Here is a 15,267-nt window from a genome sequence, read left to right as displayed (position 1 = left end):
ATACGTAACATGAAAATGATGACTGTCATAAGAATGCAAAGCATGGCGCTTCTTAAATAATCTGTCAAAGACGTCTGACAAGGCAAGCTGTGGCTTTCAATTTAATATATTAAAAAATAAAGTAACAACCACTTTTCTAGGGTGAGCTCAAGCAAACCAACCTTTGCTAAACCCTTTGAAGGACCGAGTGTTTTTCAGTGGGATGCTCCCCCCATGACCAGAAATTTTTTGGCTGTATTTGACTCTCTTCCAATAAAAACAAAATGCACTAAAAAATGTGTTACAGTGGCATCTTGGACTTGGTGTCCTTGTTTTCAGAACATTTTGGGGAACGTTATAACGTACTTCAGAAACCATAAAGCTTCTCTCTTTTTTTCAACACTATATTTTGTATTTAGTTTAATTTCTTGAAATAAAAAACGTTAAGCATTTTCTGATTATTATCTATTTCGCTTAGTGTTTTCAAAGAGATACATGTATAACAACGTGTTATTCTATTACTTGACGGACCTTATACAATACTTCTTGAATGTTTTGTTGAAAAATATTGCTGCGGGACACAAGGTAAAAAATAACTAGCCATTGATAGGTTGCATTTCTGAAACTGCAGCTCGGCACCGTTGGTTGTGCTTGGCAGAAAAGGGCATAGCTGGAATAGGCTAGTGAGTTGGGGGTATAGCTCAGTGGTAGAGCATTTGACTGCAGATCAAGAGGTCCCCGGTTCAAATCCGAGTGCCCCCTTTTTTTCTAAATTAAAATACAAAATGCACGTTAACATTTTTTATTTCAGCTAGAAGCAAAAAATAGTGTTTCAAAGACAGCAACAAGGTACAGACAGGGTTTGAAGACGTGATCCTCAATTTACGGGACCAAACACCTTACCACTTGGCCACCGCACCCTTTACAACTGGAGAAATTAGAAGCTTGGCCTCTCTTGAGAAGGCTGCCTGGGAAGGCAATCTGGCTGGCCAGTTTAATATAAAAAAGAGTTCCTGTTTGAGCTCAAACCACAAACCTTTCGGTTAACAGTGAACGCCAAGGATGGCAACATAGTCACGGAAAATATTTAAAAAGACAACAGTGGTCTCCAAATGTATTTAAAATACAAACATAAAATAGGTTGCCAGAAATATATTATCAATAGAAATTAGTAAATACTATTTTGCAAATAGTATTTTTTTTTTAATACTTGACACCATCTACCGGCTGTAGCATACACCAATTTTTTATTTATTTTTTCATAAGAATTAACTGAAAGATTCAGTATTGCCTCAATTATCAAGCCTGTCAGTAACTGCAGTTTGCATAAATTAAATATTGCATAAATTAAATATTACCAGTATTGCGGAAAAAGTAAATCCGAACACACACACAAGTAGGGCTTGAAGTTTTCAGGTTTTATTTTTAATCAGGTGAAGTCCCTTTAAACAAATTGAGCTGATTCTGTTTTAGAATTAAACTCAGAAAAAGCTGTTAATTACAAAACAATCTTTGTTTTTACCTTCATATCTTGCCTGAGCCTAATTCTGGTCCTCTTAATTTTATTTCAAACAGAGCTGACAAAATACGTAATTTGTTCATGCCCGATCCTACTTTTAACTCGCATTTCATTTTTGCAGTCGCCTAATTTAACGCTGTGTTTTTGTTTATTTATTTATTATTATTATTATTATTATTATTATTATTATTATTATTATTATTTATTTATTTATTTATTTATTTATTTATTTATTTATTTCTTAGAAGCCGCTCTTATCCTGGGCGACTTACAGTCGTAAACAAAAATACATTTCAAGGATCACAGTACAAGTAATAATACGGTTAAGAGCAAGATAAATACAATCACTTTGGTTCTAGCAAGTACAAGTACGATTCAAGAAAAATACGATTTTCCCCACTAGTTTAACAGAGATGTCCTGAAAGATTTTTTGAAGCATAAAAATGAATACCTAGTGCGGAGTGTACAGTGATAGCAACTCCTTCGGGCACCTGCTCTGAGTATTTCGCCAAACATACCACAAAGCATTTTGGGATATTGGAGGATACACAAAACATGTAGTTTGGTATTACAGCGTCCACACTTCTGATAAACCACACTACCTGATGCGATCTAATTAGAACCGGACTCGAGACTACCTCCTGAGGTGGTCTCGAGTACGGTATTAAATGCTGCGTAGTGTGGACGCAAACCGTATTTAGCACTTTTAAGCCGGCTTAAACGCAACTAATACGGTTTAAAGGCATAGTGTGGACAGGGCCTTTGTTTTACATTCAATGGAGTTCATATTAGAGTGAAGCTATGGTCGCATTGCTGAGTAAGGAGTAACCATAAAACAAGGCACATGCTAATAGTATGTAGTTTTTAAATCAATACAACTGTAGCAGCACCATAAGATAACAAATTGTTGTGCTGTGAGTTGAATCTTAATGGAAACATTTAATAAAAAATTACATTTAACCAATCTCGGACATAACATGTAAAAAGGAATATCAGAGTGTCCCCTTATATTTATAGAAATTGACTTGGAAAGCATCTTCACTGTTACCATGAAGAATACGTAACATGAAAATGATGACTGTCATAAGAATGCAAAGCATGGCGCTTCTTAAATAATCTGTCAAAGACGTCTGACAAGGCAAGCTGTGGCTTTCAATTTAATATATTAAAAAATAAAGTAACAACCACTTTTCTAGGGTGAGCTCAAGCAAACCAACCTTTGCTAAACCCTTTGAAGGACCGAGTGTTTTTCAGTGGGATGCTACCCCCATGACCAGACATTTTTTTGGCTGTATTTGACTCTCTTCCAATAAAAACAAAATGCACTAAAAAATGTGTTACAGTGGCATCTTGGACTTGGTGTCCTTGTTTTCAGAACATTTTGGGGAACGTTATAACGTACTTCAGAAACCATAAAGCTTCTCTCTTTTTTTCAACACTATATTTTGTATTTAGTTTAATTTCTTGAAATAAAAAACGTTAAGCATTTTCTGATTATTATCTATTTCGCTTAGTGTTTTCAAAGAGATACATGTATAACAACGTGTTATTCTATTACTTGACGGACCTTATACAATACTTCTTGAATGTTTTGTTGAAAAATATTGCTGCGGGACACAAGGTAAAAAATAACTAGCCATTGATAGGTTGCATTTCTGAAACTGCAGCTCGGCACCGTTGGTTGTGCTTGGCAGAAAAGGGCATAGCTGGAATAGGCTAGTGAGTTGGGGGTATAGCTCAGTGGTAGAGCATTTGACTGCAGATCAAGAGGTCCCCGGTTCAAATCCGAGTGCCCCCTTTTTTTCTAAATTAAAATACAAAATGCACGTTAACATTTTTTATTTCAGCTAGAAGCAAAAAATAGTGTTTCAAAGACAGCAACAAGGTACAGACAGGGAGTGAAGACGTGATCCTCAATTTACGGGACCAGACACCTTACCACTTGGCCACCGCACCCTTTACAACTGGAGAAATTAGAAGCTTGGCCTCTCTTGAGAAGGCCGCCTGGGAAGGCAATCTGGCTGGCCAGTTTAATACAAAAAAGAGTTCCTGTTTGAGCTCAAACCACAAACCTTTCGGTTAACAGTGAACGCCAAGGATGGCAACATAGTCACGGAAAATATTTAAAAAGACAACAGTGGTCTCCAAATGTATTTAAAATACAAACATAAAATAGGTTGCCAGAAATATATTATCAATAGAAATTAGTAAATACTATTTTGCAAATAGTATTTTTTTTTTAATACTTGACACCATCTACCGGCTGTAGCATACACCAGTTTTTTATTTATTTTTTCATAAGAATTAACTGAAAGATTCAGTATTGCCTCAATTATCAAGCCTGTCAGTAACTGCAGTTTGCATAAATTAAATATTGCATAAATTAAATATTACCAGTATTGCGGAAAAAGTAAATCCGAACACACACACAAGTAGGGCTTGAAGTTTTCAGGTTTTATTTTTAATCAGGTGAAGTCCCTTTAAACAAATTGAGCTGATTCTGTTTTATAATTAAACTCAGAAAAAGCTGTTAATTACAAAACAATCTTTGTTTTTACCTTCATATCTTGCCTGAGCCTAATTCTGGTCCTCTTAATTTTATTTCAAACAGAGCTGACAAATTACGTAAATTGTTCATTCCCGATCCTACTTTTAACTCGCATTTCATTTTTGCAGTCGCCTAATTTAACGCTGTGTTTTTGTTTATTTATTTATTTATTTATTTATTTATTTATTTATTTATTTATTATTATTATTATTATTATTATTATTATTATTATTATTATTATTATTTATTTATTTATTTATTTATTTATTTATTTATTTCTTAGCAGCCGCCCTTATCCTGGGCGACTTACAGTCGTAAACAAAAATACATTTCAAGGATCACAGTACAAGTAATAATACGGTTAAGAGCAAGATAAATACAATGACTTTGGTTCTAGCAAGTACAAGTACAATTCAAGAAAAATACGATTTTCCCCACTAGTTTAACAGAGATGTCCTGAAAGATTTTTTGAAGCATAAAAATGAATACCTAGTGCGGAGTGTACAGTGATAGCAACTCCTTCGGGCGCCTGCTCTGAGTATTTCGCCAAACATACCACAAAGCATTTGGGGATATTGGAGGATACACAAAACATGTAGTTTGGTATTACAGCGTCCACACTTCTGATAAACCGCACTACCTGATGCGATCTAATTAGAACCGGACTCGAGACTACCTCCTGAGGTGGTCTCGAGTACGATATTAAATGCTGCGTAGTGTGGACGCAAACCGTATTTAGCACTTTTAAGCCGGCTTAAACGCAACTAATATGGTTTAAAGGCATAGTGTGGACAGGGCCTTTGTTTTACATTCAATGGAGTTCATATTAGAGTGAAGCTATGGTCGCATTGCTGAGTAAGGAGTAACCATAAAACAAGGCACATGCTAATAGTATGTAGTTTTTAAATCAATACAACTGTAGCAGCACCATAAGATAACAAATTGTTGTGCTGTGAGTTGAATCTTAATGGAAACATTTAATAAAAAATTACATTTAACCAATCTCGGACATAACATGTAAAAAGGAATATCAGAGTGTCCCCTTATATTTATAGAAATTGACTTGGAAAGCATCTTCACTGTTACCATGAAGAATACGTAACATGAAAATGATGACTGTCATAAGAATGCAAAGCATGGCGCTTCTTAAATAATCTGTCAAAGACGTCTGACAAGGCAAGCTGTGGCTTTCAATTTAATATATTAAAAAATAAAGTAACAACCACTTTTCTAGGGTGAGCTCAAGCAAACCAACCTTTGCTAAATCCTTTGAAGGACCGAGTGTTTTTCAGTGGGATGCTCCCCCCATGACCAGACATTTTTTGGCTGTATTTGACTCTCTTCCAATAAAAACAAAATGCACTAAAAAATGTGTTACAGTGGCATCTTGGACTTGGTGTCCTTGTTTTCAGAACATTTTGGGGAACGTTATAACGTACTTCAGAAACCATAAAGCTTCTCTCTTTTTTTCAACACTATATTTTGTATTTAGTTTAATTTCTTGAAATAAAAAACGTTAAGCATTTTCTGATTATTATCTATTTCGCTTAGTGTTTTCAAAGAGATACATGTATAACAACGTGTTATTCTATTACTTGACGAACCTTATACAATACTTCTTCAATGTTTTGTTGAAAAATATTGCTGCGGGACACAAGGTAAAAAATAACTAGCCATTGATAGGTTGCATTTCTGAAACTGCAGCTCGGCACCGTTGGTTGTGCTTGGCAGAAAAGGGCATAGCTGGAATAGGCTAGTGAATTGGGGGTATAGCTCAGTGGTAGAGCATTTGACTGCAGATCAAGAGGTCCCCGGTTCAAATCCGAGTGCCCCCTTTTTTTCTAAATTAAAATACAAAATGCACGTTAACATTTTTTATTTCAGCTAGAAGCAAAAAATAGTGTTTCAAAGACAGCAACAAGGTACAGACAGAGTTTGAAGACGTGATCCTCAATTTACGGGACCAGACACCTTACCACTTGGCCACCGCACCCTTTACAACTGGAGAAATTAGAAGCTTGGCCTCTCTTGAGAAGGCCGCCTGGGAAGGCAATCTGGCTGGCCAGTTTAATACAAAAAAGAGTTCCTGTTTGAGCTCAAACCACAAACCTTTCGGTTAACAGTGAACGCCAAGGATGGCAACATAGTCACGGAAAATATTTAAAAAGACAACAGTGGTCTCCAAATGTATTTAAAATACAAACATAAAATAGGTTGCCAGAAATATATTATCAATAGAAATTAGTAAATACTATTTTGCAAATAGTATTTTTTTTTTAATACTTGACACCATCTACCGGCTGTAGCATACACCAGTTTTTTATTTATTTTTTCATAAGAATTAACTGAAAGATTCAGTATTGCCTCAATTATCAAGCCTGTCAGTAACTGCAGTTTGCATAAATTAAATATTGCATAAATTAAATATTACCAGTATTGCGGAAAAAGTAAATCCGAACACACACACAAGTAGGGCTTGAAGTTTTCAGGTTTTATTTTTAATCAGGTGAAGTCCCTTTAAACAAATTGAGCTGATTCTGTTTTATAATTAAACTCAGAAAAAGCTGTTAATTACAAAACAATCTTTGTTTTTACCTTCATATCTTGCCTGAGCCTAATTCTGGTCCTCTTAATTTTATTTCAAACAGAGCTGACAAATTACGTAAATTGTTCATTCCCGATCCTACTTTTAACTCGCATTTCATTTTTGCAGTCGCCTAATTTAACGCTGTGTTTTTGTTTATTTATTTATTTATTTATTTATTTATTTATTTATTTATTATTATTATTATTATTATTATTATTATTATTATTATTATTATTATTTATTTATTTATTTATTTATTTATTTATTTATTTATTTCTTAGCAGCCGCCCTTATCCTGGGCGACTTACAGTCGTAAACAAAAATACATTTCAAGGATCACAGTACAAGTAATAATACGGTTAAGAGCAAGATAAATACAATGACTTTGGTTCTAGCAAGTACAAGTACAATTCAAGAAAAATACGATTTTCCCCACTAGTTTAACAGAGATGTCCTGAAAGATTTTTTGAAGCATAAAAATGAATACCTAGTGCGGAGTGTACAGTGATAGCAACTCCTTCGGGCGCCTGCTCTGAGTATTTCGCCAAACATACCACAAAGCATTTGGGGATATTGGAGGATACACAAAACATGTAGTTTGGTATTACAGCGTCCACACTTCTGATAAACCGCACTACCTGATGCGATCTAATTAGAACCGGACTCGAGACTACCTCCTGAGGTGGTCTCGAGTACGATATTAAATGCTGCGTAGTGTGGACGCAAACCGTATTTAGCACTTTTAAGCCGGCTTAAACGCAACTAATATGGTTTAAAGGCATAGTGTGGACAGGGCCTTTGTTTTACATTCAATGGAGTTCATATTAGAGTGAAGCTATGGTCGCATTGCTGAGTAAGGAGTAACCATAAAACAAGGCACATGCTAATAGTATGTAGTTTTTAAATCAATACAACTGTAGCAGCACCATAAGATAACAAATTGTTGTGCTGTGAGTTGAATCTTAATGGAAACATTTAATAAAAAATTACATTTAACCAATCTCGGACATAACATGTAAAAAGGAATATCAGAGTGTCCCCTTATATTTATAGAAATTGACTTGGAAAGCATCTTCACTGTTACCATGAAGAATACGTAACATGAAAATGATGACTGTCATAAGAATGCAAAGCATGGCGCTTCTTAAATAATCTGTCAAAGACGTCTGACAAGGCAAGCTGTGGCTTTCAATTTAATATATTAAAAAATAAAGTAACAACCACTTTTCTAGGGTGAGCTCAAGCAAACCAACCTTTGCTAAACCCTTTGAAGGACCGAGTGTTTTTCAGTGGGATGCTCCCCCCATGACCAGACATTTTTTTGGCTGTATTTGACTCTCTTCCAATAAAAACAAAATGCACTAAAAAATGTGTTACAGTGGCATCTTGGACTTGGTGTCCTTGTTTTCAGAACATTTTGGGGAACGTTATAACGTACTTCAGAAACCATAAAGCTTCTCTCTTTTTTTCAACACTATATTTTGTATTTAGTTTAATTTCTTGAAATAAAAAACGTTAAGCATTTTCTGATTATTATCTATTTCGCTTAGTGTTTTCAAAGAGATACATGTATAACAACGTGTTATTCTATTACTTGACGGACCTTATACAATACTTCTTGAATGTTTTGTTGAAAAATATTGCTGCGGGACACAAGGTAAAAAATAACTAGCCATTGATAGGTTGCATTTCTCAAACTGCAGCTCGGCACCGTTGGTTGTGCTTGGCAGAAAAGGGCATAGCTGGAATAGGCTAGTGAGTTGGGGGTATAGCTCAGTGGTAGAGCATTTGACTGCAGATCAAGAGGTCCCCGGTTCAAATCCGAGTGCCCCCTTTTTTTCTAAATTAAAATACAAAATGCACGTTAACATTTTTTATTTCAGCTAGAAGCAAAAAATAGTGTTTCAAAGACAGCAACAAGGTACAGACAGGGTTTGAAGACGTGATCCTCAATTTACGGGACCAAACACCTTACCACTTGGCCACCGCACCCTTTACAACTGGAGAAATTAGAAGCTTGGCCTCTCTTGAGAAGGCCGCCTGGGAAGGGAATCTGGCTGGCCAGTTTAATATAAAAAAGAGTTCCTGTTTGAGCTCAAACCACAAACCTTTCGGTTAACAGTGAACGCCAAGGATGGCAACATAGTCACGGAAAATATTTAAAAAGACAACAGTGGTCTCCAAATGTATTTAAAATACAAACATAAAATAGGTTGCCAGAAATATATTATCAATAGAAATTAGTAAATACTATTTTGCAAATAGTATTTTTTTTTTAATACTTGACACCATCTACCGGCTGTAGCATACACCAATTTTTTATTTATTTTTTCATAAGAATTAACTGAAAGATTCAGTATTGCCTCAATTATCAAGCCTGTCAGTAACTGCAGTTTGCATAAATTAAATATTGCATAAATTAAATATTACCAGTATTGCGGAAAAAGTAAATCCGAACACACACACAAGTAGGGCTTGAAGTTTTCAGGTTTTATTTTTAATCAGGTGAAGTCCCTTTAAACAAATTGAGCTGATTCTGTTTTATAATTAAACTCAGAAAAAGCTGTTAATTACAAAACAATCTTTGTTTTTACCTTCATATCTTGCCTGAGCCTAATTCTGGTCCTCTTAATTTTATTTCAAACAGAGCTGACAAAATACGTAATTTGTTCATTCCCGATCCTACTTTTAACTCGCATTTCATTTTTGCAGTCGCCTAATTTAACGCTGTGTTTTTGTTTATTTATTTATTATTATTATTATTATTATTATTTATTTATTTATTTATTTATTTATTTATTTATTTATTTATTTATTTCTTAGCAGCCGCTCTTATCCTGGGCGACTTACAGTCGTAAACAAAAATACATTTCAAGGATCACAGTACAAGTAATAATACGGTTAAGAGCAAGATAAATACAATGACTTTGGTTCTAGCAAGTACAAGTACGATTCAAGAAAAATACGATTTTCCCCACTAGTTTAACAGAGATGTCCTGAAAGATTTTTTGAAGCATAAAAATGAATACCTAGTGCGGAGTGTACAGTGATAGCAACTCCTTCGGGCGCCTGCTCTGAGTATTTCGCCAAACATACCACAAAGCATTTTGGGATATTGGAGGATACACAAAACATGTAGTTTGGTATTACAGCATCCACACTTCTGATAAACCGCACTACCTGATGCGATCTAATTAGAACCGGACTCGAGACTACCTCCTGAGGTGGTCTCGAGTACGATATTAAATGCTGCGTAGTGTGGACGCAAACCGTATTTAGCACTTTTAAGCCGGCTTAAACGCAACTAATACGGTTTAAAGGCATAGTGTGGACAGGGCCTTTGTTTTACATTCAATGGAGTTCATATTAGAGTGAAGCTATGGTCGCATTGCTGAGTAAGGAGTAACCATAAAACAAGGCACATGCTAATAGTATGTAGTTTTTAAATCAATACAACTGTAGCAGCACCATAAGATAACAAATTGTTGTGCTGTGAGTTGAATCTTAATGGAAACATTTAATAAAAAATTACATTTAACCAATCTCGGACATAACATGTAAAAAGGAATATCAGAGTGTCCCCTTATATTTATAGAAATTGACTTGGAAAGCATCTTCACTGTTACCATGAAGAATACGTAACATGAAAATGATGACTGTCATAAGAATGCAAAGCATGGCGCTTCTTAAATAATCTGTCAAAGACGTCTGACAAGGCAAGCTGTGGCTTTCAATTTAATATATTAAAAAATAAAGTAACAACCACTTTTCTAGGGTGAGCTCAAGCAAACCAACCTTTGCTAAACCCTTTGAAGGACCGAGTGTTTTTCAGTGGGATGCTCCCCCCATGACCAGACATTTTTTTGGCTGTATTTGACTCTCTTCCAATAAAAACAAAATGCACTAAAAAATGTGTTACAGTGGCATCTTGGACTTGGTGTCCTTGTTTTCAGAACATTTTGGGGAACGTTATAACGTACTTCAGAAACCATAAAGCTTCTCTCTTTTTTTCAACACTATATTTTGTATTTAGTTTAATTTCTTGAAATAAAAAACGTTAAGCATTTTCTGATTATTATCTATTTCGCTTAGTGTTTTCAAAGAGATACATGTATAACAACGTGTTATTCTATTACTTGACGAACCTTATACAATACTTCTTGAATGTTTTGTTGAAAAATATTGCTGCGGGACACAAGGTAAAAAATAACTAGCCATTGATAGGTTGCATTTCTCAAACTGCAGCTCGGCACCGTTGGTTGTGCTTGGCAGAAAAGGGCATAGCTGGAATAGGCTAGTGAGTTGGGGGTATAGCTCAGTGGTAGAGCATTTGACTGCAGTTCAAGAGGTCCCCGGTTCAAATCCGAGTGCCCCCTTTTTTTCTAAATTAAAATACAAAATGCACGTTAACATTTTTTATTTCAGCTAGAAGCAAAAAATAGTGTTTCAAAGACAGCAACAAGGTACAGACAGGGTTTGAAGACGTGATCCTCAATTTACGGGACCAAACACCTTACCACTTGGCCACCGCACCCTTTACAACTGGAGAAATTAGAAGCTTGGCCTCTCTTGAGAAGGCCGCCTGGGAAGGGAATCTGGCTGGCCAGTTTAATATAAAAAAGAGTTCCTGTTTGAGCTCAAACCACAAACCTTTCGGTTAACAGTGAACGCCAAGGATGGCAACATAGTCACGGAAAATATTTAAAAAGACAACAGTGGTCTCCAAATGTATTTAAAATACAAACATAAAATAGGTTGCCAGAAATATATTATCAATAGAAATTAGTAAATACTATTTTGCAAATAGTATTTTTTTTTTAATACTTGACACCATCTACCGGCTGTAGCATACACCAATTTTTTATTTATTTTTTCATAAGAATTAACTGAAAGATTCAGTATTGCCTCAATTATCAAGCCTGTCAGTAACTGCAGTTTGCATAAATTAAATATTGCATAAATTAAATATTACCAGTATTGCGGAAAAAGTAAATCCGAACACACACACAAGTAGGGCTTGAAGTTTTCAGGTTTTATTTTTAATCAGGTGAAGTCCCTTTAAACAAATTGAGCTGATTCTGTTTTATAATTAAACTCAGAAAAAGCTGTTAATTACAAAACAATCTTTGTTTTTACCTTCATATCTTGCCTGAGCCTAATTCTGGTCCTCTTAATTTTATTTCAAACAGAGCTGACAAAATACGTAATTTGTTCATTCCCGATCCTACTTTTAACTCGCATTTCATTTTTGCAGTCGCCTAATTTAACGCTGTGTTTTTGTTTATTTATTTATTATTATTATTATTATTATTATTATTTATTTATTTATTTATTTATTTATTTATTTATTTATTTATTTCTTAGCAGCCGCTCTTATCCTGGGCGACTTACAGTCGTAAACAAAAATACATTTCAAGGATCACAGTACAAGTAATAATACGGTTAAGAGCAAGATAAATACAATGACTTTGGTTCTAGCAAGTACAAGTACGATTCAAGAAAAATACGATTTTCCCCACTAGTTTAACAGAGATGTCCTGAAAGATTTTTTGAAGCATAAAAATGAATACCTAGTGCGGAGTGTACAGTGATAGCAACTCCTTCGGGCGCCTGCTCTGAGTATTTCGCCAAACATACCACAAAGCATTTTGGGATATTGGAGGATACACAAAACATGTAGTTTGGTATTACAGCGTCCACACTTCTGATAAACCGCACTACCTGATGCGATCTAATTAGAACCGGACTCGAGACTACCTCCTGAGGTGGTCTCGAGTACGATATTAAATGCTGCGTAGTGTGGACGCAAACCGTATTTAGCACTTTTAAGCCGGCTTAAACGCAACTAATACGGTTTAAAGGCATAGTGTGGACAGGGCCTTTGTTTTACATTCAATGGAGTTCATATTAGAGTGAAGCTATGGTCGCATTGCTGAGTAAGGAGTAACCATAAAACAAGGCACATGCTAATAGTATGTAGTTTTTAAATCAATACAACTGTAGCAGCACCATAAGATAACAAATTGTTGTGCTGTGAGTTGAATCTTAATGGAAACATTTAATAAAAAATTACATTTAACCAATCTCGGACATAACATGTAAAAAGGAATATTAGAGTGTCCCCTTATATTTATAGAAATTGACTTGGAAAGCATCTTCACTGTTACCATGAAGAATACCTAACATGAAAATGATGACTGTCATAAGAATGCAAAGCATGGTGCTTCTTAAATAATCTGTCAAAGACGTCTGACAAGGCAAGCTGTGGCTTTCAATTTAATATATTAAAAAATAAAGTAACAACCACTTTTCTAGGGTGAGCTCAAGCAAACCAACCTTTGCTAAATCCTTTGAAGGACCGAGTGTTTTTCAGTGGGATGCTCCCCCCATGACCAGACATTTTTTGGCTGTATTTGACTCTCTTCCAATAAAAACAAAATGCACTAAAAAATGTGTTACAGTGGCATCTTGGACTTGGTGTCCTTGTTTTCAGAACATTTTGGGGAACGTTATAACGTACTTCAGAAACCATAAAGCTTCTCTCTTTTTTTCAACACTATATTTTGTATTTAGTTTAATTTCTTGAAATAAAAAACGTTAAGCATTTTCTGATTATTATCTATTTCGCTTAGTGTTTTCAAAGAGATACATGTATAACAACGTGTTATTCTATTACTTGACGAACCTTATACAATACTTCTTGAATGTTTTGTTGAAAAATATTGCTGCGTGACACAAGGTAAAAAATAACTAGCCATTGATAGGTTGCATTTCTGAAACTGCAGCTCGGCACCGTTGGTTGTGCTTGGCAGAAAAGGGCATAGCTGGAATAGGCTAGTGAGTTGGGGGTATAGCTCAGTGGTAGAGCATTTGACTGCAGATCAAGAGGTCCCCGGTTCAAATCCGAGTGCCCCCTTTTTTTCTAAATTAAAATACAAAATGCACGTTAACATTTTTTATTTCAGCTAGAAGCAAAAAATAGTGTTTCAAAGACAGCAACAAGGTACAGACAGGGTTTGAAGACGTGATCCTCAATTTACGGGACCAGACACCTTACCACTTGGCCACCGCACCCTTTACAACTGGAGAAATTAGAAGCTTGGCCTCTCTTGAGAAGGCCGCCTGGGAAGGCAATCTGGCTGGCCAGTTTAATACAAAAAAGAGTTCCTGTTTGAGCTCAAACCACAAACCTTTCGGTTAACAGTGAACGCTAAGGATGGCAACATAGTCACGGAAAATATTTAAAAAGACAACAGTGGTCTCCAAATGTATTTAAAATACAAACATAAAATAGGTTGCCAGAAATATATTATCAATAGAAATTAGTAAATACTATTTTGCAAATAGTATTTTTTTTTTAATACTTGACACCATCTACCGGCTGTAGCATACACCAATTTTTTATTTATTTTTTCATAAGAATTAACTGAAAGATTCAGTATTGCCTCAATTATCAAGCCTGTCAGTAACTGCAGTTTGCATAAATTAAATATTACCAGTATTGCGGAAAAAGTAAATCCGAACACACACACAAGTAGGGCTTGAAGTTTTCAGGTTTTATTTTTAATCAGGTGAAGTCCCTTTAAACAAATTGAGCTGATTCTGTTTTATAATTAAACTCAGAAAAAGCTGTTAATTACAAAACAATCTTTGTTTTTACCTTCATATCTTGCCTGAGCCTAATTCTGGTCCTCTTAATTTTATTTCAAACAGAGCTGACAAAATACGTAATTTGTTCATTCCCGATCCTACTTTTAACTCGCATTTCATTTCTGCAGTCGCCTAATTTAACGCTGTGTTTTTGTTTATTTATTTATTATTATTATTATTATTATTATTATTATTATTATTTATTTATTTATTTATTTATTTATTTATTTATTTATTTCTTAGCAGCCGCCCTTATCCTGGGCGACTTACAGTCGTAAACAAAAATACATTTCAAGGATCACAGTACAAGTAATAATACGGTTAAGAGCAAGATAAATACAATGACTTTGGTTCTAGCAAGTACAAGTACGATTCAAGAAAAATACGATTTTCCCCACTAGTTTAACAGAGATGTCCTGAAAGATTTTTTGAAGCATAAAAATGAATACCTAGTGCGGAGTGTACAGTGATAGCAACTCCTTCAGGCGCCTGCTCTGAGTATTTCGCCAAACATACCACAAAGCATTTGGGGATATTGGAGGATACACAAAACATGTAGTTTGGTATTACAGCGTCCACACTTCTGATAAACCGCACTACCTGATGCGATCTAATTAGATCCGGACTCGAGACTACCTCCTGAGGTGGTCTCGAGTACGGTATTAAATGCTGCGTAGTGTGGACGCAAACCGTATTTAGCACTTTTAAGCCGGCTTAAACGCAACTAATACGGTTTAAAGGCATAGTGTGGACAGGGCCTTTGTTTTACATTCAATGGAGTTCATATTAGAGTGAAGCTATGGTCGCATTGCTGAGTAAGGAGTAACCATAAAACAAGGCACATGCTAATAGTATGTAGTTTTTAAATCAATACAACTGTAGCAGCACCATAAGATAACAAATTGTTGTGCTGTGAGTTGAATCTTAATGGAAACATTTAATAAAAAATTACATTTAACCAATCTCGGACATAACATGTAAAAA

The 15,267-nt window shown here is 35.1% G+C and overlaps 6 non-coding genes across 6 annotated transcripts; all 6 read left to right on the top strand.

Moving 5' to 3' along the window:
* Positions 1–669: 669 nt before the first annotated feature.
* Positions 670–741, top strand: trnac-gca (transfer RNA cysteine (anticodon GCA)). The gene has a single exon. It is a non-coding gene; the product is annotated as a tRNA-Cys (tRNA).
* A 2,483-nt stretch (positions 742–3,224) lies between these two features.
* On the top strand, positions 3,225–3,296 carry trnac-gca (transfer RNA cysteine (anticodon GCA)). Its single transcript has one exon. It is a non-coding gene; the product is annotated as a tRNA-Cys (tRNA).
* Positions 3,297–5,809: 2,513 nt separating this feature from the next.
* trnac-gca (transfer RNA cysteine (anticodon GCA)) lies at positions 5,810–5,881 on the top strand. Its single transcript has one exon. It is a non-coding gene; the product is annotated as a tRNA-Cys (tRNA).
* A 2,514-nt stretch (positions 5,882–8,395) lies between these two features.
* Positions 8,396–8,467, top strand: trnac-gca (transfer RNA cysteine (anticodon GCA)). The gene has a single exon. It is a non-coding gene; the product is annotated as a tRNA-Cys (tRNA).
* Positions 8,468–10,937: 2,470 nt separating this feature from the next.
* Positions 10,938–11,009, top strand: trnac-gca (transfer RNA cysteine (anticodon GCA)). Its single transcript has one exon. It is a non-coding gene; the product is annotated as a tRNA-Cys (tRNA).
* Positions 11,010–13,477: 2,468 nt separating this feature from the next.
* trnac-gca (transfer RNA cysteine (anticodon GCA)) lies at positions 13,478–13,549 on the top strand. The gene has a single exon. It is a non-coding gene; the product is annotated as a tRNA-Cys (tRNA).
* The last annotated feature ends 1,718 nt before the right edge of the window (positions 13,550–15,267 follow it).

Source organism: Acipenser ruthenus, chromosome 23 (genome assembly GCF_902713425.1).
Source record: "Acipenser ruthenus chromosome 23, fAciRut3.2 maternal haplotype, whole genome shotgun sequence".
Lineage (NCBI taxonomy): Eukaryota > Metazoa > Chordata > Actinopteri > Acipenseriformes > Acipenseridae > Acipenser > Acipenser ruthenus.
The sequence above is the reverse complement of the archived record's forward strand: the minus strand, read 5'-3'. Positions and strand labels throughout refer to the sequence as shown.